The sequence below is a fragment of the Podarcis pityusensis genome, assembly GCF_964106645.2.
Source record: "Podarcis pityusensis genome assembly, chromosome: 3".
In the NCBI taxonomy this organism is placed as follows: Eukaryota; Metazoa; Chordata; class Lepidosauria; order Squamata; family Lacertidae; genus Podarcis; species Podarcis pityusensis.
The window spans coordinates 58788556-58816420 of NC_138026.1; the positions used below are offsets into that span (position 1 = coordinate 58788556).

General features: G+C 42.2%; 2 long non-coding RNA genes across 2 annotated transcripts in view; both read left to right on the plus strand.

Annotated features, from left to right (window-relative positions):
• The window catches only part of LOC308473924, a 35232-nt gene extending 24796 nt beyond the window's left edge, over positions 1 to 10436 (plus strand). The window contains exons 4-5 of the long non-coding RNA XR_013984407.1: positions 8982 to 9128; positions 9991 to 10436. This is a non-coding gene — a long non-coding RNA (uncharacterized lncRNA). The remainder of the gene's footprint in view (positions 1 to 8981; positions 9129 to 9990) is intronic.
• Positions 10437 to 12263: 1827 nt separating this feature from the next.
• On the plus strand, positions 12264 to 27580 carry LOC308473928. The gene is made up of 3 exons (XR_013984413.1): positions 12264 to 12896; positions 14820 to 14870; positions 26539 to 27580. It is a non-coding gene; the product is annotated as an uncharacterized lncRNA (long non-coding RNA).
• Positions 27581 to 27865: the final 285 nt, after the last annotated feature.

Sequence of the window (27865 nt, forward strand, 5' to 3'; positions counted from 1 at the left end):
AAATAAGCACCGCTCCGGCGGGAAGGTAAACGGCGTTTCCATGCGCTGCTCTCGTTCGCCAGAAGCAGCTTAGTCATGCTGGCCACATGACCCGGAAGCTGTACGCCGGCTCCCTCGGCCAGTAAAGCAAGATGAGTGCCGCAACCCCAGAGTCAGCCACGACTGGACCTAATGGTCAGGGGTCCCTTTACTTTTTACTCCTCAGCTCAAATCAGCCCACCTTTTCCCGAGAGACAGAAAGTGCGTGTCACTCTTCCAGCTTCTTCCTTCAGCTCCATATACTTCTCAAGGGTGAAAAAGATTATCATCCATGGTGGTGACTCAGCACCAGGAGAAGATCTCAAGGGCACCATTGCCTCCAAAACCACTGTGTCCTCCTTATAGATGTATGTTAATACATAATATATAAATGTAACTCCTCATCCCAATGGCTTATAGTATGACTCCAGTCTATTCAATTCCATGAATATGGGCCATTTCATGTGGCAATAGTGTTATGCAGAAATAAATTCACTTTTTTAGCAACATGTTTTTTGTCGCTTTATCAGTCCAACCCAAACTGAGAATAGTTGAAGCCACCACTATTTCCATCTTTGGATGTTTCTATTATTTCTATTTCTATTATTTTTTCCTATTGCTTTTTCATCTCTTCTGCTTTCCACTGCTTTCCAATGATTTAAAATCAATGTTCATGATAGTTTTTTTGATGCAATCCTCACGGAAGCCAAGAGAACTAAACTAAAATTTAAAAGTCTAAACAACAAAATCTTGACGCATCTCAAAGGACTATTATGGTGTAATCTTTATGTGCAAGCAGAAATATTACGCCATGATAAATGTGTTAGCCTGCAAGATGTGACACAACTTTTTCTTTGCGGCAACAGACTAACATGGCTACCACTCTGTAAATTAAAGTCTAGCACTTCAGCTTAACTGGGTTTAAGATTTCCCTGTGTTCATGCAATTAAGTTACAAAGGCAACAACACAACTCTCATTCCTCACACCCTTTATTTATTCTTTTGAAAAAAGCTAGATTTTCATAAGGAAAATATACAGCGTTAAATAATTCATGTGTATCCTAAATGTTTTATGATATGATTTTCGAGTTCTAATTGAAAAACCTTTTGCTGCCTTTCTCACACAGAACTGTGCCAGAGAGTGGCACAGCTCAGGGGGATTCTAATGGACCGCATAGCCTTTCAGTTCTAGGTCACTGGTTTCAGATATGGGCTAGTAAAAGATTACCAAAGGGCACATTTCTGTTTCCTTGTGCACTGATATCACACTTACAATGTGTACGAGTCATCTGTCTGTAACTCTGAAGACTGAAGGGAAGAAAAGATGTATTATTTGTTTGGATTAACATGGAACTATAAGAACTGCTATGCTAGGTAACCCCAATATTCTAGACAGAAGCCCCAGGACATGACGCTGCCATGCATTCTTTGTTGCTTGCGTTCTGTGAACATGGGGGCATTGATCGACCATTCAGTGCTTGAATGGCAAGAGATGCTTGAAGGCCTGGCTGAGCTCATTACCTTTTATTTTGTCATCCTTAGCACAGGCGCCAACTCCTAGGGGCTCAGTTCTTTTGGCCCCCATTTTTTTAGGGGGTCCCCCAATGTTTTTAAAAAATCAGGGAGCAGAGGAGGCAAAGCGTGGAGTCGAGCATGACAAGGCTTCAGTGGCCAGCTACTTCTCCTCCTTCTGTTGCTGCGGAGGGGAAGGATGGGGGAAGCAGCCCTTAGCTGATGGAGGAAGAGGAAGGTACTTAAGGAAGACTGGGAAATGTTTGTAGAATATTTGGAGAATCGTTGTAAGCAGGTTAGAACGTTAGCAGGACTAGAGTAAATTCAGCAGTAAATATTACGTTGGGATAAAATGAGGAAGGCGAAACATGGAGTAAATATATGCAGCAGTAAAGGGTAATCAGAAGGAACGATGGAATGGGGGAAGTCAATGTTTAATTTAATGTTTTGCTCTGTTTATGGGAATTATAAATAAAATTTATAATAATAAAAAAGGAGGTCGGTCGTGGAGCCAAGTGCAGTCAGTGGCCGGTGGCTCCTCCTCCTCCTCCTGCTTGGTAAGGAAAAGACAGGGGAGCAGCCTCCAGATGTTGGTAGCAGGAGGAGGAGGAGGAGGAGGAGGCCGAGCACCAGAGAGGAGGAGCCACCAGCCCTTGAGGCTGCGCTAGCAACACATTCAGCTCTGCCACTGGTTCCTCCTGATGTCCTGACATTGGATGTGTGATGCGCAACATCACAAATGTGTCATCGCTCCCCCCCCATCTCCCTCTCTTGGTGCCTCTGCTCCTTAGCTACTATTTTCAGAAAGTTTCAAGGGCACATAGGGTTGGGGAGGATGTTAGATCTCATTAATATATTTGCTGAGCCAAGCCCATCCCCCACACCGAATAATTTGAGTACAAGACACAGTTGCCATGAATTTGTTTCCTCCTTTTAAAAGGCCACATCATAAAATGGTTATGCTAATTTATCGTGACACTGACTTTATAAGTTAATTATGCACGGTGAGAAGTACTTCCTTGTGATTTCCTGATCCTACTGTCAGGCTATTTAATTGCTTCTTAAATACTAATGTTTGCCAATGAGCGAGAAAGTGTAATTTCTTCATTTGTTTGATTTCTCTCCCCCACCCCCACCCCTCAATCAGAGAAAGGAAAAGAAAGGATTTTAACAACTTCATAAACAAGGGAAAGAAACCTCTCCTGTCATTTAATGCCCAACTTGTATCCGGCTCTAATGAAGTCAATAAAAAGGTGTCTGTAACGTGAACAAAACCGTTTTGGTGCACATTTAGTTGGACTGCCTCCTGCTTAATTATTTTTGGGGAAAGTTGTGTGCAGTATTTGCACGTGTTTCTCAATGTTATGTGCAGTTTCTATATTGCACATGTTTCTATATCATCTGAACTTCTAACCAACAGATAGCTCAGATAGATAGATATGTAAAATCCTGTTGAACCAAGGTAGTTCAGTGACCAAACCCAGATCTTTGTAACTACAGCTTGAACTTTCAATCACCTGATGAACTTTCCATTGTGTAATGATAGATGATTAGCGGGTAGATGACCCCACTTGTCAAAGGGGTCTGTGGAGATTTGGCCACTTCTGGATCTGGCCTCTTATTAGATGCACTTGCCCATACCTGAATTAGTTGAATCACTGATGATAGTTTATCAACGGTTGGTAGCAGAAACGGATTTAGGGCAGCAAGACAGGTTCCCCTGCACAGGGCACAGAGGTCAAGGGAATGCCTTCCCACCTCCATTCCGAGGTCTAGTAAGTGCTGGGCTTTGGGAAGGAGGTGTGCAGTTCTGACAGGGTCCTAAAGCCCTCCTTCCTGCTTCCCAAAGCCTTGTTAGTGCTTGCCCAGCTTTGGGAAGGAGGCATGAGGACTCAGACCCTGCTAGAGCCTTGTGCCTCTTTCCCAGATCCCAGTGTCCTCCCTTACTCGGCTTCAGGAAGACATCACAAGGGCTGAGGGGGTGGGGCCTCACATTTTGGCCTGGTTGATAGCAATGATAGCTGAATCAAACTTCTTTACTCAGAGGTAGGGGTGGAGGAGAAGTTTTAATTTACTGAGAAACTACCTAATTCTATTGTTCATTTTGCAAACAACAACAACCTAATTCACATTTCTTGAACCTATATGCGAAACAAATCACATTCTTTGAAATTTATCTGAATTTTGCAATGTAATTCTCAAATCAAATAATATGTACAAAATGCATATAATGGGAGAACATTGCATAAAACGCATATATTTGTTACAAAAGTGCATCATATTAGGAAAAATTGTTTGCAAAAATGTGCATATTGGTCAAAATATAAAATGTGTACATTAGGAGAAATTCACATTGACATTTTTTCATAAGGTTTTTGCTTGTTTGTTTTCATGAAAATTGCTGCTGAAATGTGGAGATTTAAGTCTGGAAAAATGGGAAACATTGAGAACTGAAGTGGGCAGATTCTTCCATCTCAGCAGAAAGAAGTGACTGAATAACAGTTACTGGAACAAAAAAATTGGAAGAAGCATTATTGAATTCATGCCCTGTGCTTGTATGATTACTGGAAACATATAGTTGGCTGCTGGATTAAATACACCTTTAGCCTGATCTAGTAGAGTTCTTCTGAATGTATTCAGATGGCACTTCTTGTACCCTAAAAATCTGTGAACAGAAAACAGGCTCTTGCACATAGATGAAAATACAAAGAGTTGCTGTGAGATGTGAGGTTACATCATGAGCCAAAGGTGCATACCTGATGCTTTGCATCATTCACTTGCTGCTTCAGCTCTCTGAGCAGCACTTTAAGCCTAAGGCAAAGGCCAGTCACCAGACCCAGGGCAGGTGCTTTTCTCCCTTGCTCTTTCTGCTTGCCTGGTTAGAGATGTCAAGACTGACAACATGAATCACATCTTTGAAGGGGGATGAGGAGGGTCTCCATTTGTGTTGCAACTGCACACACTATATTCTGCTGCACTCTCTGATCTCTAGATCGAGACTTTGGCATTTGGAGTCCTACATGGCTGAAATACACAGGAGGTGGAACAGAAGCTTTAAAAACAAAGGATTGACGTTCCATTTCTCTCTTCTCTTTTAAATGTTGGTGGTTGATTGAATATGCACACCAATTGCGAAATGCGGTAAGCATCAGAAATAAGCGGTGCATTCAGAAACAGCAGGTGTGTGATCCAGCAGGTAAAACTCCTGAGCCATAGTTCACCTTCACCCCATAGCATCCAATGTTGTCCTTGAGCAAGTCACTGTACTTCATGGGCGTTCCCTACAAGTACGATGGGAATAAGGGCAGCCTACTTTGAAGGGTTGGTAATTATGATGCACATGGGAAAAACTGTTTTAAGATTTCTGAGAAAAGCAGTGGGAAAAGCTTAGTAAATAATGGTACCTGGCAGCAACCATTCCATCAGGCTAAAGTAGAGGGAAGCAGAGCTACTCCACTGGCTCCGCTGAGAGACCAGGAACTTTTGCCTCTTCCAGTTTCCATTCCAGTTGCTCATTATCAAAACTTTGCAACTGAGAGGGCAATCCACATTCTGACTGGTGAGGTGATCCATAGCCCAGTGATGCACAATGGCCAGGGCGGCATTGAGGGTGGGCGGCAGGAGGACCATCACTGCCACCTTAAAACTGTTGCAACAACTAGGCCTGGACGAGACTTGCTGTTGTCACACAATGGCAGTTAAACCAGCTCAGAATCCAATGACTCTCAGGCCGGCTTAGTCCCTCCTGCTCCTGGAATACCTGGTTCTGCAACTTTAACCCACCTTCATGTTTGGCTGTGGCAGAGGAAGTGCTGCACTGAAGTGATACTTGTTTGTGTATTTTGGCCTGTGGGAGTCTGGATTGCTATGTAAGAATTAGTGTGTGTTTTACCTCCTCCCTCCCACTTACCTTTCCTTTTGTGTTGTGCATTTAGGTTGTAAACCTGAGGGCAGAAGATATCTTATTATTGACCTTTGGAAGGCACTCTGGGACCCTTTCTGGGGATAGCAAAAGTGCTTCAGATAAATAAACCACAGAGAACTGAGAAATGAAAGCTTATGATGAAGATAACCATCTAAAAGTTCCATGGAAATATTTTAACAAATAAATTCCAGAGAGTTGACACAGTGCAGGTTCTTTCACATATCTTACATTTTTTAAATGGCATTTGTTGTCAAGCATTTCTCTCATAAGCATTTCACAAAGGAGTTTGCAGGATGATAAACTGATGTCCTTGGTAAAAGTGTGGGTTTAGAACAGTTTGCTGCTGTTGTGACGGCTTGAAATATATTTTGTATTGATGATGTTTGAATTGTGTCACTTGTCACTTCTATTCATTTAACAAAGTCTTATTTTATCCTTATTGTATTTTAAAGAGGAAAACAAATTTTTGGAGCTTTACATTGTGCAGGAGAGAGTGTGGGCTTTGACAGAGATGGGAGGAAGATACAGGCAGAAGGTTATGTGTGAATTCTCTCAGGCACAGTAAGGTATCCTTCAGTGCTATCCCATTTCTCTTAATGAGTGTCCTTTAATACCAGGGGTTACTGAAATGCTGAAGGAGCTGAGGAAACGATCCCTGTAGACAGAAGAAATGGGAAAATGAATACCTTTTGCTATTTATGCTGATTTTAATGTTCAGGGATAAAACATCTTCCTGTGTCTCGATCCCTCAAAATGATGAAAAATTTATAGCTTGTGTATCTGCAATAGTTTTGATGTCAGGCATAATGTTACAAAATACTGAGAAAAGCATACATCAAAGCGGTACTTCACTATGAGGTCTTTATCTGTTGCTTCTTCATGCCATTTGATATAGCAGCATCTTTTCAAAGCAGTGCCAGATTTAGGGCGGTACGGGTGGTTCCCCCCCACAGGGTGCTGAGCTGAGGGGGCACAAAATAAAAAAAAAAATAATAATAATAATAATAATAATAATAATAATAATACCTATATTTATATGGCTCCCTACTGAGAAGATCCATTAAAGAAGCAACTGTACCAAAATGAATTATTTAATTTTTGTCCTCACTTAAGGTGCCATATTACTATATTACTGGAAGTGTAAACATTTCCAGTTCTGTATATGGGCCTCAGGGCCACCTCCAGAGAGATGTGTCACAAGATCTCATGGGATGTTGATCTCAGTGAGATCTCGCAAGATCTTGCCGGAATCCGCTACTGTTGGGATAGGGGCAGAGTAGCACCTTCCCATTTTGCCACAGGTGGCAAAATGGGATGCGCCACCCCTCATGGGCCTTTAAGATATAGAGTAGAGTACCGTATTTTTCGCTCTATAACACGCACCCGACCATAACACGCACGTAGTTTTTAGGGGAGGAAAATCCGTAGGCATGCCACCCGTAGGCATTCCCTCCATAACACGCACAGACATTTCCCCTTACTTTTTAGGAGGAAAAAAGTGAGTGTTATGGTGCAAAAAATACGGTAATTGCGTGTTACTTAAACTCTGCATAACAGGGTTGTACAACTAACATCAATGCAGTGTCAAATCAGTCTGGCTCCATCTGAAGTAGTGCAAGAAATCAAAAAAGCAGATGGCATGTAGGCTTTGGGTGTCTTATGTGATGGTGTTAAAAGTGGGACTCCAGGCTATCACTTAGATTGTTTTCTGTGTGTGCTGTTTGTGCAGTTTTATTTCTCGTTTATGTACATGTTAGACTTCTTTCTGGCACAAGGAGTCAGATGCAAAGTTAAGTGCAGGTAATGGAGCTGGCAGAAACTGAATTCCCAGCACCCTTCCTACCCACAACAGTCCGACCACCCCCCGCAAATGCTCCAGCCAGGGTTAGGTGAATGGGGTGGTCTGGGGCCAGGTGATCTCCTCTGTGCTTGCTGAGTCTGCTGTCTGGCCAGGTGTCAACTATTCCTGGTTAACTTCAAGACCCTTCCTACTCTTTCCTTATGGCTCTTTATTATCAGTCCAGATTTAGACTAAGCAGCATTTCAAATAGAAGACTCCTATAAGTATAGGATTGGCCTCTGATTGCCCTCAAATAGAGGGGTGCCCCCTGTGAAGTAGGACACATGGTAATCTAGCTTTAAGACCCCATCTTTGATGGACTTGGAAGTTACTCTGAGGTTTTGGAATGCAAGGCTCTGGTTGGGTGGGGGGTGCTCTCAGACAGATGAGGACCCCAACCTCCCATCCTCACTTACAACCCTTCTCCGGCTTCAGATTACAGTTGGGGTGGGCTTTGACATGGGTTTGAGCTGTCACCAACCTATTCTTGAATGCTATTCTTGAGTGCTCAGTTAAGCTCATTCTCATTGGAACAGTAACTTGGCTCCCATGGCCTGCAGTTCAGAATTTGAGCCTTACCCTCTCAAATATCTCCATACCACTCACCCAGAACTTCTGTAGTTGAGCTACTACGGGACACTTCAAAGAGAGTTTTGTCTTAACAATCTTGGGCAGACACAAATTTCTCAGGATGGATTCTCTTTGCCCAGTGTTCTCCGTATTCAAATAAGTTTTTTTTGAGGGAGGAGCCACATCCAGCAGCCAGTGGTATTTATGAAGTGTTCTTATCCTCCACGCAGACACCCCCTGCGTCCTCTTTGTAGGTGAGGAACTATTACCCTTACTACCCCTCCATCAAGAATGAGGGCTCTGAACAACACTGTGCTCATTTCTGCAAAATTTAGGAGCTTTTGCTGAGAGACCACATATAAATATTACCATTTCTTTCTTTCTAAAATAGTATAATATTTTTGGATGTCTGTTATTATTGCTGCTGGAGTTTTTTTTGTGTGTGTTTTTTAAGGGAGGTTGCCTACTGGGACGTTATTAGACATGGCAAATTGCAACCTTTATGAGCCAAAAAAGCCACTGTAAGTGTATATTTATAAATTCTAAATGCACAGGGTTTTTTGTTTTGTTTTAAAAAACATGTTTAGCAGAGAAATATGTTAAATAGTAAAACATGGGTGTTTCTGGCCAGTGGATTATGACATATTTTCTTTGTGCTTTTGAGAAGAAATACATTTTAAGATTATGATTTCTTTGACACAGACCTTCAGCACCACTGGAGATAATTACTGTTCAAAGATGGATTGTCCCTTCCTGCCATGATGAGCCTTTTCTTTTAGAAAACCCAGATGGCAAAATGCAGCAAAGCTCTATATCAAATATAAAACAAAGAGAAATACTCAATTGCAAATGCTTTCGCCTACCCTGTCACAAAATTCTACATTTTACTGCTCGTGCAACGCACACAGTTTTCTAATATAAAACATCAAGCTGAAGTAAGATATTCAGTATCAAGAGTATGAAAGTAAATGATAGCTCACAATACATCCTAGGAACCAGTTTTTTCTGCTGCCACCAATGTCTTCTCCTTTTTTTTTCTCTGTTAGCATCTCTAGATATAAATTTAGAATATTTAGCATAAAATGTCAGCCCTTACTTTCCTCCCTTTTGCCATAGTTTCAAAACACTCTGCTTTGCAAAACAAGAATCTGTCTCGAAGAAGAAGGACTAGACCGTAGGAATGCTCCAACAGAGGTGTATTCAGACCTTCAGCAGGAAGAAACAGCCCATCACCCTCCGTTTGGGAATCCCAAAAACAACCCAGTGAGGACTGGGAGTGTTCTGTTTCCATGGAATGGAAGAATATATGGGAAAGGGGATAGAACAGAGCATGGCTGGCTGATGGAAACACCAAACAGGAATATTCCACACTGCAACATCTTGCTATAGGCCTCATCTCTAGTTAGAATTGGCAACAACCCACAGTTTTGTTATCAACTTCTGGGTGGCATCTCAATGGAAAGCAAAACTGTAACTTCTGTCTTGCAGATTTGCAAGCAACTTCCATGCCTGAATTAGCACAGGCTTTTGGAGGCCAAGCTGTTAGATATGAGGCTTCTCAGTTTGAGGAGTGTAACCTTAGCGGAGCCAGAAGTCTGAGTGGGGGGAAAAATTGTTTCTGGGTCAAATCGAAATGTATTATTCATTCCCTCTGTGCATTATTCTTGCTGTCAGGGAATAGAAGGCCCTGGAGGTGGAATGAGATGACAAGAAAATCATAGAGAGTCTCAGATGCACTCCAGAGAGCGCTGCCAGATGTTTTATGTAGAAGATAGTTAAATCACAGCTGCATCTAACTAGAGCACATGGGGACTGCTCATCTTTTGCAGCATAGAAGCAGCTACGGCATTCTTGAGACCAAAGGGACGATATTTTCTGCTTCTGGACGGTGATTTATTGAGTCTTTCTGGCTTTCACGAGACAGTATGAACAGTAGTCTTGCATGCATGAGCTCACACACAGAGCAACCATACCATCTTATGCAAAAATAACAGTATTTATGTCAACGTTTTAATGGAACTATAATGGAGGACCTCTGGGTTTCAATGTGGATCTCTGATTTTCAATTAATATGCAGTTATGCCTTGTTAAACATTTCTTTCCCCCACCCCTTTCTACTAATTAGGTATGGTGAAATTTCAGTCCTGGGGGACATGGCATGAGGATGGTGTACTGTATCAGGAAATCCAGTTGGCAGCCTTTCATGTTTTAAAGAAGCTTTTCTGATTTCATGCTGTGTCTGAAAATGCTGTGTACTAGTGAAAGGAATCCAGAGAGTGATAAAATTATTATCAATGTGAAACTAGGCAATCTTATTTCTTTTAAAAGTCTGCAGAATGGCTAACTCAATGGGGCAGAAGATTCAGTTAACAATGGTATGAATACTTAATTTTAGTAACAATGTGTTTGTTTTTTTAAAGTTAACAAAAGGAGTGGCAAATGACAGTGATATGAAAAATAGCTGTCAGCAACATAATGTTAAAAATCTGAGAGAGCTGTTATTGTAGAACTCAATAACACACAATAAAGGGTCCAAAAAATAGGCAGTTAAAAAAAAAGAATAATGCAAAATTCTCTGAGAGCCAATTTCTTTTATTTACTGACAGTGCAATCCTATACACATCAGCTCTTGAGTAAGACCCACTGAGTGTATATAGGATTGCAGCCTTCAAGTTTCAATTAATAAACACTGTGAAGTACCTCTGTTATAACTCACAGCTTCCTCCATGCTACTTGCTTGTTCACCTAACTGCTATTCTTCATGCTGTAGTTGGTGTTGCCTCCTGTTGACAACCATGTGAACTGCAGCATGACAACAGCCTTACATTTTTCTGTATAGAGGAAAACAGTTTGAATTCTATGGAATTACAATTGCCACAACAGGCAGAACAATTCTGCCATGACCAATGGGCAGGGTTGTTGCTTCGCCACTGTGCTTGGTCTCATTACTGAGAACGGTTCAAGAAAGTGAGCAATTTCCCTACCACATGAAGGAAATTGCCACCTTCAGAATTACGCACTTTACAATAGGGAAAATGCCTACACTGTTTCACCCTTTCCATAAGTGGCAGTTACTAGCGTCAACAGATGTATTTGAAAAAGGCACACAGAAGGCCTCTAATTGATAGGTACCGCACTCACAGCTGCAACATAACTTCCCTGTTTGCACTGTAGTCTGCTTTACTTTTCGGCTTTGGCTTAGCTGCAGCTGGCCTTTTTGATGCATTGCTTCTCACTGCCATACCTTTCTTCCTGATGAGCTGAACTGCTGTGGCTGGAAAATCTTCCTGTGGGGGGCTGCTAATAACCTTGAATTGCATGCAAGGGAGCAGAACATGCACGCTTACTTCTGGCCTAGACAGACTGAAGCCCGCTCAAAAATAGTGACAGCCTGGAAGTGCCCTCAAAGACTACATCAGCTTCTGATTTCCTACTCATTCCTGCTAAGTCTCCAAATGCTCTTTCCTCAAAAGGAAACCGACCCTGCAACACCCATTCTGCTCTGAGAATGCATAGCATGAAACAACGGAAGAGGTGTGATGCTACCGGGCCGACTAGTTATTCACAGCTTTTAAGGTTTGTTTTCTAAGGTTTGTTGTTGGCATCTGTCTGTGTGCCTCCAGGAGTGAAGTCAAACTGCTGTGTTAGCAGCACCAACATGACCTCCCCAGGGTGCAAGCCGGGACAGCGTGTATGGAAGAAGTCCTGGGTGGCCCAAATGACAAGACCCCCCTCTTGGCCTTGCTGATTGTGATCCAAAGGAAAGCAGAGCAATATGTTTGGCACCAGCTTGGCTGCAGGAGTTGCCAGAAGGAGGCTTACCAGGTATCATCCAACTGTCTTAGGGACTCTACTCTGGATTTGTGTAGGGTTTACTCCTTAGCCTTTTCTTCTCTTGAAGATATCCCGGAAGGCAGTGGAGGTTTAGACCAGAGTTTTCCTTCTCCTAGATGGGCTACCTTCCCAGGTTGACAAGCTCCATCTGCCCTCACTTCCCTCTACAGCACATGCAGAAACCACCTTCTTGACTGTTGGACACACTATTGGTCTCATCCGCTCAATTAGTGGTTGATGCCTCTGGCTTGATGGCACAGAAGAATCTAGCCTACTGGAAATATAACCTTCCCACATTGGCCACAGCAGGTGCTAAAACTCTACAACAGTTTGACTCCACCCCTCCATTGCCTCCAGAGACAGACGGATGCCAAAAAAGGCAGAAAGGAAAAATGTGCCTGAATTACTCTGCCCACTTTGTCCACCCACCAAGTGACCCTTGGAAGGCTACACAGAAGGGAACGTGGCTCTTTGGATGGAAAAGCTTCCCCATCCCTGGACTAGAGAGAGATGGCAAAATCAGGTGGGCTGCAAGAGATGAGAGCTGCCTTCAAGGAGCTTGTCTCTCAGAGTCCCAATACACAATCTTTCCCACTGTGGCAGATGGAGCCGGAGAAGATTCTGGGAGGCGGGGGAGAAAAGTTGATAATTTTTGCAACACAAGTGTGTATTTTTGGATTTACTGTCAGCACAAGCTCCTTTCACTTCTACTCAAGAGATGACTATGAGCCAATATAATCTGACTAAGATGCACAGTACCAAAGTACAAGGCTAACAATGTACAGTATTCTCGGTATGCGTAGCCAAATAGCATCCCCCAATGACCCGCTGCTCAGTTCTTTGATCAGATGCCTGTTTAAAGAGCCTAAGACAGACAAATCAGCTGTATTTCTGAAGGTAACAGCTGTTAATATCCCAATACATATGGCCATCTTTCAGAATGGCAGCTTCTCTGGGGTTTTGCAGCCTATCCTTCATCCCTTGGTGGCTTCTGTCCACCTTCTCAAGTATTTTTGTATCTATCTTGGACTAGGTTCAGTTTCCAGTTAGCAGCTGAATGCAGGGTGGCTGACATCGAGGTCTTTCTTGGAGGGGGAACGATGACTATGACACATGCTTAAATGAGCTTGTCTGATGAGATTACTTCCTTCTAGATGTGAAGACTGCTTCTAAAACTGCATTGTTCCTTCACATGCTGTAAGAATACAGGACTCATTTGTATCACTAAAGAAACTGCACAGTAACAGAGAGTATGTGCTTGTGCTCTGCTTGCAGATAAAATTTGCTACTTGTACATTAAAAGAAAAAAAGGGATGCGGGTGGCGCTGTGGGTTAAACCACAGAGCCTAGGACTTGCTGATCAGAAGGTCGGTGGTTCGAATCCCCGCGACGGGGTGAGCTCCTGTCGCTCAGTCCCTGCTCCTGCCAACCTAGCAGTTCGAAAGCACGTCAAAGTGCAAGTAGATAAATAGGTACCGCTGCGGCGGGAAGGTAAACGGAGTTGCCCTGCGCTGCTCTGGTTCGCCAGAAGCGGCTTAGTCATGCTGGCCACATGACCCGGAAGCTGAATGCCGGCTCCCTTGGCCAATAAAGTGAGATGAGCACCGCAACCCCAGAGTCGGTCATGACTGGACCTAATGGTCAGGGGTCCCTTTACCTTTTTACATTAAAAGAAAACCTTTAAGGGTGCTTGTTTGTCTCCCTGCCCTCCCAACAGATTATTTTGCAGGTCCACCTTGTAAAATTTAGGCCGCATCCACACCATACATTTAAAGACATTTCCTCCCACCCAAAACAATCCCGGGAACTACAGTTTGTTATGGGTGCTGGGAATTGTAGCTTTGGGAGAGGCAATTAGCAGGATTCTTTGGGGAGCCTGTGCTCGCTCTCCAGTATGGACTGTTGGGGATCAAAATGGGTTATGGCATAACCTCATATTTAAGAGAGACCCACATTCAGATCCTTAGTTGAGCAATGGGAAGTTGGGTAATCTATTGCAGGCTCATCTCAGCTATCTGCCAATCTCCCATTCCCACCACCCTTCTGAGTAATACCCCTCCCCACCTTCTCACTATATAGAAGGATCTGGCAACTTCTGTTTCAGTGTATCTGAAGAAGTGTGCTTGCACACGAAAGCTCATACCAAGAACTAACTTAGTTGGTCTTAAAGGTGCTACTGGAAGGATTTTTTTATTTTGAAATATCTGTGTACAGACTATACCTTTAAAGCTCATTCAAATCCCATTCCTTCCCACAAAGAATTCTGGGCACTGTAGTTTACCCTTCAAAGAATTACAATTGCCAGCAACCCTTAACAAACCACAGAGCCCAGAATTCTTTAAGGGCTTCTCACTCACATGCTCTAAAGGTATGCTGTGTACACAGCCATAGGATATCCTGCCTTGGGGCAACCGGATGACCTGCTATATTCTTCCTTTCAGATCTAGGATACTTTTTCTTCTTTTTTACTGCACATACATATCCCATCACAATGACAACAGAGGTAGAGATTTTGATTCCAAAGACAAACTTATCCTAGTGTATAGCAAAGCTCTTGGGCACCATATTGTTTTATTCCTTATCTTTTCTTAGCAGTAGGGACAGCCCAGGTTTCAGACATGTCTCCTGCTTCCAGGGCTTATGCTTATCAGTGGGCTGCAATGTTGCCAGATAAGACAATACAATTACCTCTGAAATATTTTTATTATTCTTCGTTCTTTTTTGTAAAAGCCAAAGTAACATATTTTAAAATAAAGCTGCAAGGGCTCATGGGCTGATTTACACAACACTTGGCTTCTGTGGGGAGAATAATATAATGGTTGGAAATCAGTTTGCATACTTGGGTGTGCTATAGTTGGGAATGAGAAAGATGCAAAGAGGAGCCCCATCAAAGGGTGGGATTTGCATTATTACAAGGCAAAGCTGAATGAGGAGCAGATATGAATTTGCATGGGGAGGCTCAAGATTCAAACTAGATTAGCCTAAAGCATGGTGCACACAGCCATGCAGCATTCTGCTTTTTAAAAATTTATTTGTTTATTCCTTTATTTATTATTTGCACATGCTTGAATTTTGTAGCAAGAATGTTATCTCCATATAAACTTTGCATTTTTCTTCCAGTTCCTTGTATTTCGGAGTCCTTGAGTCCATTATGAACACTGCCATCTTTGGGTAAATAAACTTTGGTTTTTAATCTTTTTGAACGTTAATTGGCCAGTTTAAACTTTGGAAGACATTTTGATATTGCCTAACAGAAATGTTTCTGGGATCACTCGTAAAGTATAGCAAGTATTTTGGGTAATGATATATATGACTTCTTGAAACCAGTCCTATTGATTGATTGATTGATTGATTGCATTGGCCGTAGATAGCAATTGCAGTTACATCTATTACAATTACATCACCTCTGAGCTGTTTTCTGGATACACAGCAAATTACAGCCGGTATTTTCTTGTATGATCTAAAATACACTATTCCAGAATTTGTTTATTTTTTATTACACTTCCAGAAAAATTGCAATTAATCTCTGAATGATTCACTCCTCTAGCATTATATATATATATTATATATTCTGGTTAATCTAATGACACCGCTGTTAAATTATCTCAAAGAAATTCCCTTTGAGAATCTGATGTATATTTTTCAAATTATATCTGAAAAGTATATCTTGTGCTGTTTGTGTGTGTGCGCATTTATGAACTAGTTGAACATCTGAAGCTGAAACTGGCTGTGTTGATTGGCTGGCCTGCTGTGATACTTCTGCAACACCCCTCACCAAGTACAGAGGGAGCAAATGTGGACATTTTTCATTTTAAATCATTAAGAAGGTGATGAATAAACAGATACACAGAAAGAAGTGTGTGTGTGTATTAGAAAACCCCAAGAAAGCAGACCTCTTGGATTACTGAGGGATAAAAAAGACTGACAGCTAAGCCAGCATTCAATTTGTTGAAATTATACACCTATCATTTTGGTTGCCAAGCTGGGAGAAAGCTGGGCTCACCCTGAAGCTAAAGGATCCTTTTTATATTTAAATCTGAGTTCACCCTCTGAGTTCTTGAGTACTTTACACCCATCAGTTAATTCATTATAGGATTTAAGGGAGAAGTGTACATTAGTGATGGTGCTTGCTTTCCATATCATCTACATACAATGCTACAATATTATTGTATCTTCTTTTAGTCTTTATTTTGCCCAAATTGTTTTAATTGCAGCTCAACAGCTAGAGTAAATAATGGGGTTGACAAATGGACAATCCTACTTTGCCCTCCTCTTTCATTTAAATCCACTGATTCCTGCATCTAACAACCCAAAAACACAACAACAGCTGAACCCAGGAGTCTGTTCAGCAGCCTCAGTTTCTGCAGCTGGAGTCAATCAGGGCCCCACCCATGCAGGCCAGGTGGGGAAAGGGCTAGCAAGGCAGGGAACAGATCTTCCAGGACTCACAGCCAAGATGGTCTCTGGCCTCTTTAGCAGCCTCAGCTTCTGCAGCTGGAGTCAATCAGGACCCTGCACTCCCAGGCCAGGTATAAAAAGACCTGCAGGGCAGAGAAGGACTCACAGCCAAGATAGCCCTGAAGCAGCAGTGGGAGACACTTGCTGTGGAATATCCTGTGGTGATTGCTGCTGGAGCAAGTAGTCTGAGGTCCAGCCCTGTGCAGAAATGAAGCTTCAGGTGCTGTCTCCCATCTGTCTTAGGTAAGGCTTGTGGACCGTGGCATTGGCTGGAAAGGAGGAAGCAGCAGACTTTCTTTAGCCCTGCTTGCAAGGAGTCAGCCCTTTCCTTTTGATTCTTCATGGTGGCAACAACAGCACAATTAACTGCAAACAGCTAACTGCCCAGGTGTTATGTACTGAAGTTCTCACCCTGGGCCAGCAGGGGGATACTGTAGATAGTTTTCACTCGGGTCCACATGTGCAAATAAGGGATTGAAAGTGACGTTCAGTGATTGGATAGTTACAGAAAGTGTTACAGTTGCGTTGTAGTGGAGCTCTATATAAGCAGGCTGGCTGAACCCTTCAGTTCAGTTCTGTTCTGGCCTGTGAATAAACAAGAGCTGTTTGAAGAATCGCTGTGTCGTCTGATATGTTCACCCACAATTTAACACAAAGGTCATTGATTCAATCTTACTGAAAAAGACAAAAAAATGTCAGTATATTGAAGAAGCTCCTTCTGTCACCTGAATCTGCTTGAATGGGGTGTGTGCACATATGAATGTCTGAAGAGAGTGTGCAGGTGTGGATGTATATTTTGGCCCAGCTAGTCTGTGGTCCCTGCTCACTTTTTCCCCCATGGGAAGAGGGAAGACTCCCTACCTCTGGCCTAAACCACATGGTCATAGCGAGAGGCTTCTCTGAGTCCCCCTGCCTTCCAAAGTCAGGTAAGCAGTGACCAGCGAGAGAGCATCTTCTCAGTCCTGGTCCCTTGCATTTGAAATGCTCTCCCCAGAGATGCTTGCCTGGTGCCAACTTTGATGTCCTGGCGCTGCCCGGTGAAGGATTCTTAAAAATTTGCCCAGGCATCCCTGCATGTTATATAGCTGTGTTTGTGCTTTTATGGCTTCTGTTGGATTTTTGCTCATCTGGTTAAAGGCTTCTTCTTTGGTGACTTTTATTGCTCCCATTGATTTTGCCTTTTTATGGCTTTTGCTTGGTTTGTTTTCATCTGAAAAAGGCGATGGCTGCTTCATTGGTTTTATGACTGTATTTTGTTGTATTTAATTTGTTTTTGCCATTGTATGCTGCTCTGGGAGCCTTATGCTGGGAGGGGAGCTGAAACATCTAAGAAATAAATAAAACATTCAGGAGGAGCATGCCAGAGCAGGCATGGGCAAACGGAGAAGAAATGGACCTAATGGCACAGGATTATAATTAAAACTTGGTTGCAATTCAGGAAATCGGTGTTTATGTTGCTTTTCAAACTGAAAATGAATAACAATTCGAGCAACAATTGATGTCTGATTTTGCCGTTCTGGTGCCTCCTTGTGGTCTGCTGGATTCATTCAGTCATTCATAGTTTAAGATGACTTTGACAGCCTGGGGCTGGATGGACCTAAGTTGAGGTGTAGTCTAAAACATCTGGAGGGTACCAGGTTGGCAAAAGCTGGTGAACACTCACCCTACCACTTCCCTTGCAAACAGGGCTTCAAACACCTGCAAAACCGGAGAAATTAAATACAGAAGCAAAACAAAAACAGTCACTTTTGACCAGAAGCAAAAGTGGGGCAAGATAAATGTTTTTATGGCATGGAAATAACTCCTTTCACTTATCAATTTTTAAAACCTGTTCTGGACTTAGTAAACATCTTTTTATAAATGATTCCCAGTGCTTGAAAATGAAACATTGGCCTCTGCCTGCATAATTGTCACCAAGATTTCAGCAACGTTGGTTTGTGAAAGCACCTTTCTGACAAAACATCCAAAATGTGCTGCAAAGCCCTTTTTGACCTCAGCTGTCACTTGGGCACAATGAATCCCTCTTTCAACTATACTCTGGCTATGTCTATTTGGGATTAAATATGATATTACTTGTCATTTATCATAATACCATTTAGGATAACTTATGTACCTCTTATCTAAAAAAAAATACAGAATGTGAAACAAGTCTTCTGAAACAGATTAACACCACTGAACTAAATTACATTATGGTTTTATTGCTAGACCTGGTACTCAATCTGTGATTATATCTGAGCATGGAGTTTCATTAAATATTCTTACCTTCAGTTTTAATGTGATTCTCTAGAAGGTCGTTTCAGTATTTGAGGTCTGTTTTCATATTGTACTCTGCCCTAATAGAAATAGCTTTAATGTGGAAAATGGAACCAAGTGTTCTGGAGTAGATTTTTCTGCCACTCATGGGACATAGGACTAGCAGAGGACAAAAATAGCTCTGTATGTTTTTCCTTCCCTTTCACTGTTTCCACTGTTCCCTTTTCATTGCCCTGCAAGGCATTGCTGCATAGGCTGTCAGGCACCCCTTGATAAAGGTGAAATTCCTGAGTGGTTGTCTAGTGCAGGCTTCCTCAACCTTGGCCCTCCAGATGTTTTTGGCCTACAACTCCCATGATCCCTAGCTAGCAGGACCAGTGGTCAGGGAGGATGGGAATTGTAGTCTCAAAACATCTGGAGGGCCGAGGTTGAAGAAGCCTGGTCTAGTGGATGAGAAGAAGCAGCCATACCTTGATCCTAGTTAGAATTCCAGAACACCTGTATTGCCAGTGAATCCATTTTGAGTCCTTTACTAGATTAGTAAGCAAGAAGACACTCTTGAGAAGAAAAGGCAGAGTGGTATCTCAATTTCTGTATGGGTCTGGAGACAAGAAAATGGTTGGGGTTTGTGGGCTTCCTGCCTCAATGTCTATTGTTTTTCGGAGTGTCCTGGTGTCCTGGGACACCACAGGTCACGTGCAGGGACAAATATATAATGTGAAAATAGAAAGATTGTACAACTGCCTTTCTTCTTTTTCTCTGAGTCTGTTCCTTGGTTGGGAGTTCATTGTGCAAATACTATTCTTTGGGCTTGGTGTGTTCTGGCCCTTTGCAATGGCCCTTTGTGTTATGTAGTGAGAGAGCAGTGGAACTCTTAAAGTCTTTCAGCCTGCATTCTAGATGTGTGCTTTGTTCTTTGGTAGCTGCTAATGTGCTTGGACTGTGCCATTGAGTTGGAAGGGACACTAGAAGCTCATCCAGCTCAACCCCCTTTTCCATAACATTGTAAAACAGAAAAATAATAAAATGGAAATGGGCTGCAGCAGATAAAACCAGAAACTGGGTTCACCATTAAAAAAACACACCACCTGTGAAAAGCTTGGCAGAACAGGAGTTCTCACCAAAGTGATATTGCAAGGTGGTTACTGCATTTTTTTCATGCCTCTTTGTACCCATTTCCCTCTATTTGCTGCTGCTTGGTTGGGTGCCATTTTTTCACTTGAAAAGGCACATTAACTGCAGGATTACAGCCAATTAGGAATCATATAGTGAAAACAATGACATCACAGTGCTACATAACCAATCAGAGGTGGCTATATCACCACGTCATTGAGGGATACATGCTATGATAACCTACACTGATTATTACGGCAACAGGAATGCATTCCTTCTGACTCTCTATTTCTTGTAAACTTTTTTCTGCCTTTTTGCAAAGGGGCAACATCAACAACAAATCACCCAAAGGGCAACATGCATTCCATACAGGCAAAACATTTTGTGAAATATCCCATCCCCCACCCCACCCATTTTTGCTGTGTGCTATTGTGTTTAGTGTATGAAAAACATGGCAAGATGGTGGAGGGGGGCAATGGAAGCCATTTTTTTAAGCATTAAAGACAATGCTATCTCCTAATGATTTAACATAGAATTAAAGTGGAGGTGTTCATATATTTGAACTGAAGTGGGACGCGGGTGGCGCTGTGGGTTAAACCACAGAGCCTAGGGCTTGCCGATCAGAAGGTCGGCGGTTCAAATCCCCGTGACGGGGTGAGCTCCTGTTGCTCGGTCCCTGCTCCTGCCAACCTAGCAGTTCGAAAGCACGTCAAAGTGCAAGTAGATAAATAGGTACCGCTCCGGCGGGAAGGTAAACGGAGTTGCCCTGCACTGCTCTGGTTCACCAGAAGCGGCTTAGTCATGCTAGCCACATGACCCGGAAGCTGTCTGCTGACAAACGCCGGCTCCCTCGGCCAATAAAGCGAGATGAGCGCTGCAACCCCAAAGTTGTCCGCAACTGGACCTAATGGTCAGGGGTCCCTTTACCTTTACCTATGCTTAGGATTGCAACCTACAGCTATTTTGAGGAAACTACAATCTGAATCTCAGTTTGCATTTTATGTATTGTGGCTTGCCATTGTTTTATTGATTATAGTTTAGAAATTATTTATTGTAACTTTTGAGTGGATTTCTGTTTAACTTTTATGTTATTATTTAATACTATTCTAATGATTGTTGAATGTTACTTTTTGATGTAGATTGCCTATTTTAAAGTTGTTTTATTATGACATTTTTGTATTGCATTAGATTGTTATAAGATGTATATTTTTTGTTTGTTCAGCTTGTAAACCACCTTGAGTATTGTAAGATAGAAAGAGAGTATACAAATTAAAGATGATGATGATGATAATAATGAATCATATGAGTAGAATGATTGTGTGAAGCTGTCCCAGCTAGTTGTGTCTAAGGCTTTAGGTTCCATTTCAGATATAAAGTGCCCTTGCTTTGCAGCCCAGGCACCAAATGATGAAGCTCTGTCCTGCACTAACATTTGGAAATCAAACCCATTCTAACTTCTTGTTTCCCTTGACTTCCCCTCATGCACAGCCTTGCAGCCTGTCACATGAGGAAGTGAGACTCTAACCATCGATTTATCCATTGTTTGTAGAACACACAGGTGTCACCTGTTAGCAGAGCAGCTACTTTGTTGTGACAAAGGTAGATTTCGGTTTGTCATCTGCAGTCAAATTTGGAGGGTAAGTGGTTCTGTCAGGTTGACTACAAGCTCATTTCCTTGAGTAGAAAAAGGAAGCAGAAAGGATGGCATAAGAAAAAAGAAATGCAGCACTGTTTTATTTGGGTTGTTAATATTGTATATTGAGTCAGTATAGCGGTTAGTGTTGAACTCGGACATGGGTGACCAGGGTTGAAATACCCACTTGGTCAGGAAGCTCATTGGGAAGACTTTCAGCAACTCACTGTCTCTCAGCCTAACCTACCTCACTGGGTTGTTGTAAGGAAAAAATGAGGAGCGAGAGAACCATGGTCAACATAGTCAACCACAAACTTTTGGACCACTGCCTTGCTGACATGGGGATTCAGGGCACAGCCTTACAGTGGCTGTGCTCTTACCTTTCAGGTCGGGGACAGAGGGTGGTGCTAGGGGAGGAGTTGTCGTTGTGGCACCCCTTGGTGTGTGGAGTGCCCCAGGGCGCAATCCTTTCCCTGATGCTTTTTAACATCTTTATGCGCCCCCTTACCCAGCTTGTCCAGAATTTCAGGCTAGGTTGTCACCAAGATGCTGATGACACCCAGCTCTATCTGTTGATGGGCGGCCATCCTGACTCGGCCCCAGACACACTGACCAGATCCTTGGAAGCTTTGGCTGGATGGCTGCGTGGGAGCTGATTGAAGTTAAATCCTTCAAAGACAGAGGTCTTCTGGCTGAGTTGGGACGACCTGGGGTTGGGGGGCCAACTCCCATCTCTTGCGGGGGCGCAATTAAAGTGCCAGTGCCTTTTGTCAGGAGTTTGGGTGTAACCTTTGATGCCTCCCTTTCTATGGAGGCGCAGGTTGCAACTGCAGCAAAGGCAGCATTTTTTCCACCTCCGCATTGCTAAGCAGCTGGTCCCTTACCTTTGTCTCCCTGATCTTGCCACAGTGATCCATGCGATGGTTACTTCCAGGCTTGATTATTGTAATTCACTCTACGCAGGACTGTCCTTGAAGCTGACCCAGAAACTCCAGCGGATGCAGAACGCTTCAGCAAGGCTCCTTACGAGGTCCTTGCCATGGGATCACATTCATCCAGTGCTATACCAGCTGCACTGGCTCCCAGTGGAGTACAGAGTCGGGTTTAAAGTGCTGGTTTTAACCTTTAAAGCCCTATATGGCCTAGGACTCTCGTACTTACGGGACCGCCTCTCCTGGTACACCCCGCAGAGGACCTTACAGTCCACAAACAATAATACTTTGGAGGTCCCGGGCCTCAAGGAGTTTAGACTGGTCTCAACCAGAGACAGGGCCTTTTCAGCCCTGGCCCCAGTCTGGTGGAACGCTCTGTCACAAGAGACTAGGGCCCTGCGGGATTTGACATCTTTCTGCAGGGCCTGCAAGATGGAGCTGTTCCGCCAGGCCTTTGGCCGAAGCACAGTCTGACCCCCTTCTTTTTGTGGGACACTGTATGTAAGTGGCCTCTTTGGCTCTTTCTATCGGCCCATATGGGACCAGCATGGGTGGCCGGGCCTGGTGAAATTTTAATTCCTTACCCCTACGGTTATGATTTGTGGGTTCCTACTTAATTTTACTTTGATTTTAAATGTGATTCAAAATGTATTTTAAACTAATCGTTTGATTTTGTGTTTTTAATGAATTTTATATATTTGGTGTTAGCTGCCCTGAGCCCGGTCTCAGTTGGGGAGGGTGGGGTATAAATATTATTATTATTATTATTATTATTATTATTATATATTTCCTTGAGCTCCATGGAGTAAAGATGGATACAAATGTAATAAATAAATAAGTAGTAAATGGTTTGTCATAAAGAAGAGGCTGCACTGATCACAGCTGTATGGTGTATTATGTGGATATCATACCACAAACCAATGGGATCTCTTCTTGTTATGTGGGCTGGTTCAAACATCCATGTTCTTAATTTGATGACTGCAGTATATTGTGGTTTCCTGCATGAGCCGTCAAACACCAAAAATGACATATTTTTTTTAACCTCAACAGTTCACACACATTATTTTGTGACTCACTGAGCACTGGATAATTAGCTGGTGAAAAAACAAGTCGTATAGTTAATAGCTGACTATCTGTGTACAATTCTGTGATAATAGCGGCACCTGCCTCATATAATAAGGATTAAATTTTGAGTGCTCTTAGCATGAAACCATTTCTCTCGCCCAGTGGGAAATTATTAGCTATAAAACTGAACTGAAAGAGAACATTGACCATTTTCTGGGATAGTTAACATTTGTAGTCATGCCCTGTACCATCAGAAAACAAAGGCCATGAATCCAAAATACTATGTAATCACTTGGGTAACAACAAGGTGACCCACTGTGCTGCTGCTATGTAAAAATATGGTATGTCATGGCCCTTGTCATTTGACTGAGGTCTACAAAGGTTTATGTTCCCATCACCTGACAGAAATCAATAAACTTTCACTTAGCTACAAGCAGAGTCAGCACACTAATGAGACTGAGGAAGTAAGTTTGATTGAACTCACCGGGAATTACTTCTGATACAAATAATACAAACGTTAAAACCATGGCTATGTAACAAATTGAAATGCTTCAGTTAAGCTTATTATTCATTTCATTTCTATACAGCTTTATATTTTAAAGAAAAATCTCAAAGTGGTTTACAACACATTAAAACATCGATAAAACAATCCAGAATAAAACATTACTGAAGAAAGTCAGATATAAAGTATACAGTCAAAGCAACATAATTAACAAGAAACTAAAATATTATCTTAAAGATTTCAAAATAAAATATTACAAAGAAGGTCAACTACAGAATGCATATTTAACACAAAGTTACAAAAAAACCCCTCAAACATTTCAAAAGAAAATATTGTATTATACAACTTCACTTTTAAGAGTAAATAAATAGTTTTAAGTTGTGCTGGGGGACACAATGTACCAATTAGAAATCATTCACTTTCGAAAACGTTCAGGAAAACCGGCACCACATGAACACAATTTGCACATCAGTGAACATAATTTGCATGTCAGTTGCAAATGACTCCATGTTTGCAAAGTGGGTTTGTTTTTCAGCCTGAGTTAGCATTTCCAGGCAACCTGAGCATGTTCCAGACAAGGCAGCTCGATTCAAAAGGCAGCCTTCAAAGATTTCTACACATGATGCTTCCTGGTCTTTTGGGGTGCTCACATGCAGCTAGTATCACGAGAGGCAGGCGAGCGGAGCTGCAGTTCCTCAGTCTCTTGCCGCCACCACATGGCTGTGTCCTACTCCTGCCCTTCCCCAATACAGTGGTGCCTCGGGTTACATACGCTTCAGGTTACAGACTCCGCTAACCCAGAAATAGTGCTTCAGGTTAAGAACTTTGCTTCAGGATGAGAACAGAAATCGTGCTCTGGCGGCGCGGCTGCAATGGGAGGCCCCATTAGCTAAAGTGGTGCTTCTGGTTAAGAACAGTTTCAGGTTAAGAACGGACCTCTGGAACGAATTATGTACTTAACCCGAGGTACCACTGTACTGTCTGCACATTTGGTGGATTTTTGCAGTGAGGCAGCTTGCCAAAATATTTAGGCTATGCTATAACTTGAACCTAGACTATTCTGCTGCAGACAGCCTGTCCGTTGCAGGCAACATTGGTATGTGAGTGTGCATTGCACAGGCCAGAGTGGGCACAGGGTGAATGCCTTGGTCTCCTGCTGCATGTTCAAAATTACCAAATAGGACTTATATCTATTGTATTGTATATAGTTTCTGGCAATCTTAGATACTTGTGGAGCATAGTGGAAGGAGCAGATATGTTTGGTTCAGGCCTATTATTGCTTTATCAGGGATCATCCAACTTTTTAGGCCTGGGCATATTTGGAGTTTTGAGTGAATGTTGTGTGTGCCACCCCTTCTGGTCACTTCTCTGTGCCCCTCCCCCCAAAAAAATCCCTGATTAATGCAAAGTGCATGAGCACACACATTCCTCTTTCTCAAGGGATCTGGATAAACGACTCAATAGAATTAATCTGAGCCTTGAGAAGTTCCAGAGGGCAGGACTCGAACCAATGGATTCAAGTTACAAGAAATGAGATTCCGACGAAACATTAGGAAGCACTTTCTGATTGTAAGAGCTGTTTGGCAGAGGAATTTATTCCCTTGGGAGGTGGCGAACTCTCCTTGCTTGAAGGTTTTCAAGCAGAGGTTGGATGGTCCTCTGCCATGGATGCTTTAGCTGAGATTCCTGCATCGCAGGGGTTTGGAGTAGATGACCCTTGAGGTCCCTTCCAACTCTACTATTCTCTGATTCTAAGCCCAAAGAGCTAAAAGAGGAAGTGGGGAAGAGTGTCACTTTTCCAACTTCCTCCTTCACCTCTATAGGTTGCATTCTAGTAACTTTTATTCAGACTCACTGAAAATAATAGAGCTAAGTGAAACATGGCCATTACTTTCAATTGTTCTGTTCTGAGTAAAGGTTAGTTGAATAAAACCCATTGCATTTTTAAAGGAAGAAGGAAGGATCTTCATCCTCGATGCCTCACAACGAAAGGGCAATGAATGTGGTGTGGGGCTTGGAGATTTTGTGCGCACTGGGCATCAGGCAAAGACCTTAAAGGTGGCATGTTGGCAACCCGAGCACCCTGAATTATGCTCAAAAGCTAATGTATGGTCTGGAACATTGCGTTAACATGATGGCACCATTCCACCAGCCTCTTGGTAATTTCATGTTATTGGAGTAGCCTTGGTATGTAGGTTTAAGGGGTTTCTTATCACCTGTTTTTAAATGGTTCAGTGTATGTCAGGCACCAAGACCAATCTATGCTCTCTCCTTTTCCACAAGAATGGGAAAACCCAAGTGTATGCAACCTAAGTGGATCTGAAAATGTAGCAGGCAGGGTAGCCAGCCTACCGCTGGTTGGTTCTGCCTACGACATGGTCTCTTCAGCCTGGATTTTGCTGATTTTTCTTCAACAGGATTTTGCTGCTAGAACAAGGACAGCCCTTTAAAAAAACCAACAACATCTTTTCACTTATGGAACATTTTAAAGGAAATGTAAGGTTATACTTCAAAAAGGAATTGCGTAAATGAGAAGCGTTAAGCCGGTATTTGATTCCGGACAAAAGCTGTGTCATTCCAAGTACATTAAATAAACATCAGAACAAATTGTGTGGCGTATTCATTTTTAAGATAATTTGAAGCCTTTTCCATGTAGGATGGAGTCCAGAGTAAATTAACAAAGCTTATATAAATTGTAACCAGTGGGAGTTCTGATCACTTAAGAATGCAAGTCGCACCAATTTCAGTGATGTAGGCATGGAAAGCAACTAGGTTGTCGTATAATTACTACAAATGCACAAAACTTGACAGTAAACATGTATTTACTGTAAGATACTGGAAAAAGAGAAACTTCCATAATATATTTTATTTTTATTTTATCAGGAGGTGAATACCCTAATGATAGCCAGTCAAAGGAGAGTCTTTCTGGAGATCCAGCTAACAAGAGTTACTTTGGGAGCAGTCTCAAGAATAAGTCCTCCATTAGGATAACTGGAGCTTCGTTTTCAAAAGGAGAGGTAATCATTGTTCCGTTAGATTTATAAATGCTGCTATTTATCTATGGATCTTCAAATGGTCTTTAGACTCTGTTATATAAAGGAGATGCTTCTTGTGACTTTATTTCTGTTTTTTTAAACAGATATGTAAACAGCGATAATTCATAAATTAAAAACTTAAAATGATAATAGAAATAAACTTACAATGAGGTAGATTTATGAATGATTCTATTTTTATTTTCTGCACTTTGAACTAAGGAGATCCTTTTCTAGTCTGAGACTAGAACTGTGTCGCTCTTATTTTGCATCCCAGGGATGGGGACCTGGTGGCTTTCCAGATGTTGGTTTCCCAACTCCTTTTTAAAATTAATTTTTAAAAAAGTTTTTACAAATATCATTTACATTCAGATACAGTATGGTCAATTTTATACATATATAGGATTCCCTGAATCCTTGGACTTGACTCCCCCCTCCCCCTGTGGTTTCCATAGTACTTCATTTTATACTACATCTTATAATATTATACAAATTGTCTTCAGATTTCCATTCGTAACCATAGAATTATTATATTACAAGTGTTATATTAATCCTGCTAACATTTTTAACTGTACAGTGTTCTGTAACAGAATTGATAAATGTTTTCCATTCTTTATTAAATTTCCTATCTTCTTGGTTTCTGATCCTCCCTGTCAGTTTTGCCATTTCGGCATAGTCCATCCACTGGCAGAGAAAGAGGAGTGCGGGCGGCACGCCACACCCCCAGGGCGCGTGCCAGCCCCGCCCTGCCTGCTCTCCGCCACTGAGTCTATCATCTTGATTATCTATTCTTCTCTGGTTGGAACTTTATCTTCCTTCCATCTCTGGGTGAAAAGCATGCTTGCAGCTGTCATCGCATACATAAACGGTCTCTTCCGCTCCTGCGGTATTTCATCACCTACAATTCTTAATAGAAAAGCTGCTGGTTTTTCCACAAAGGTTATTTTAAACATTTCCCCCCCAACTCATTATATATCATTTCACAGAATGCTTTCGTTATTTTGCACATCCCCCACATGGATTCCCGGCTCCTGTCTGCTCTGGCCCAGCATGTCTGGTGGCCAGGGGTTATGGAAGCCATAGTCTAACAATATCTGGAAGGTGTCAGACTCCCATCCCTGTTGTTGTCCAAGCCAAAATGCTATTCAGAGAGAAAAGAAAGTTAAAAATCTCTTCGC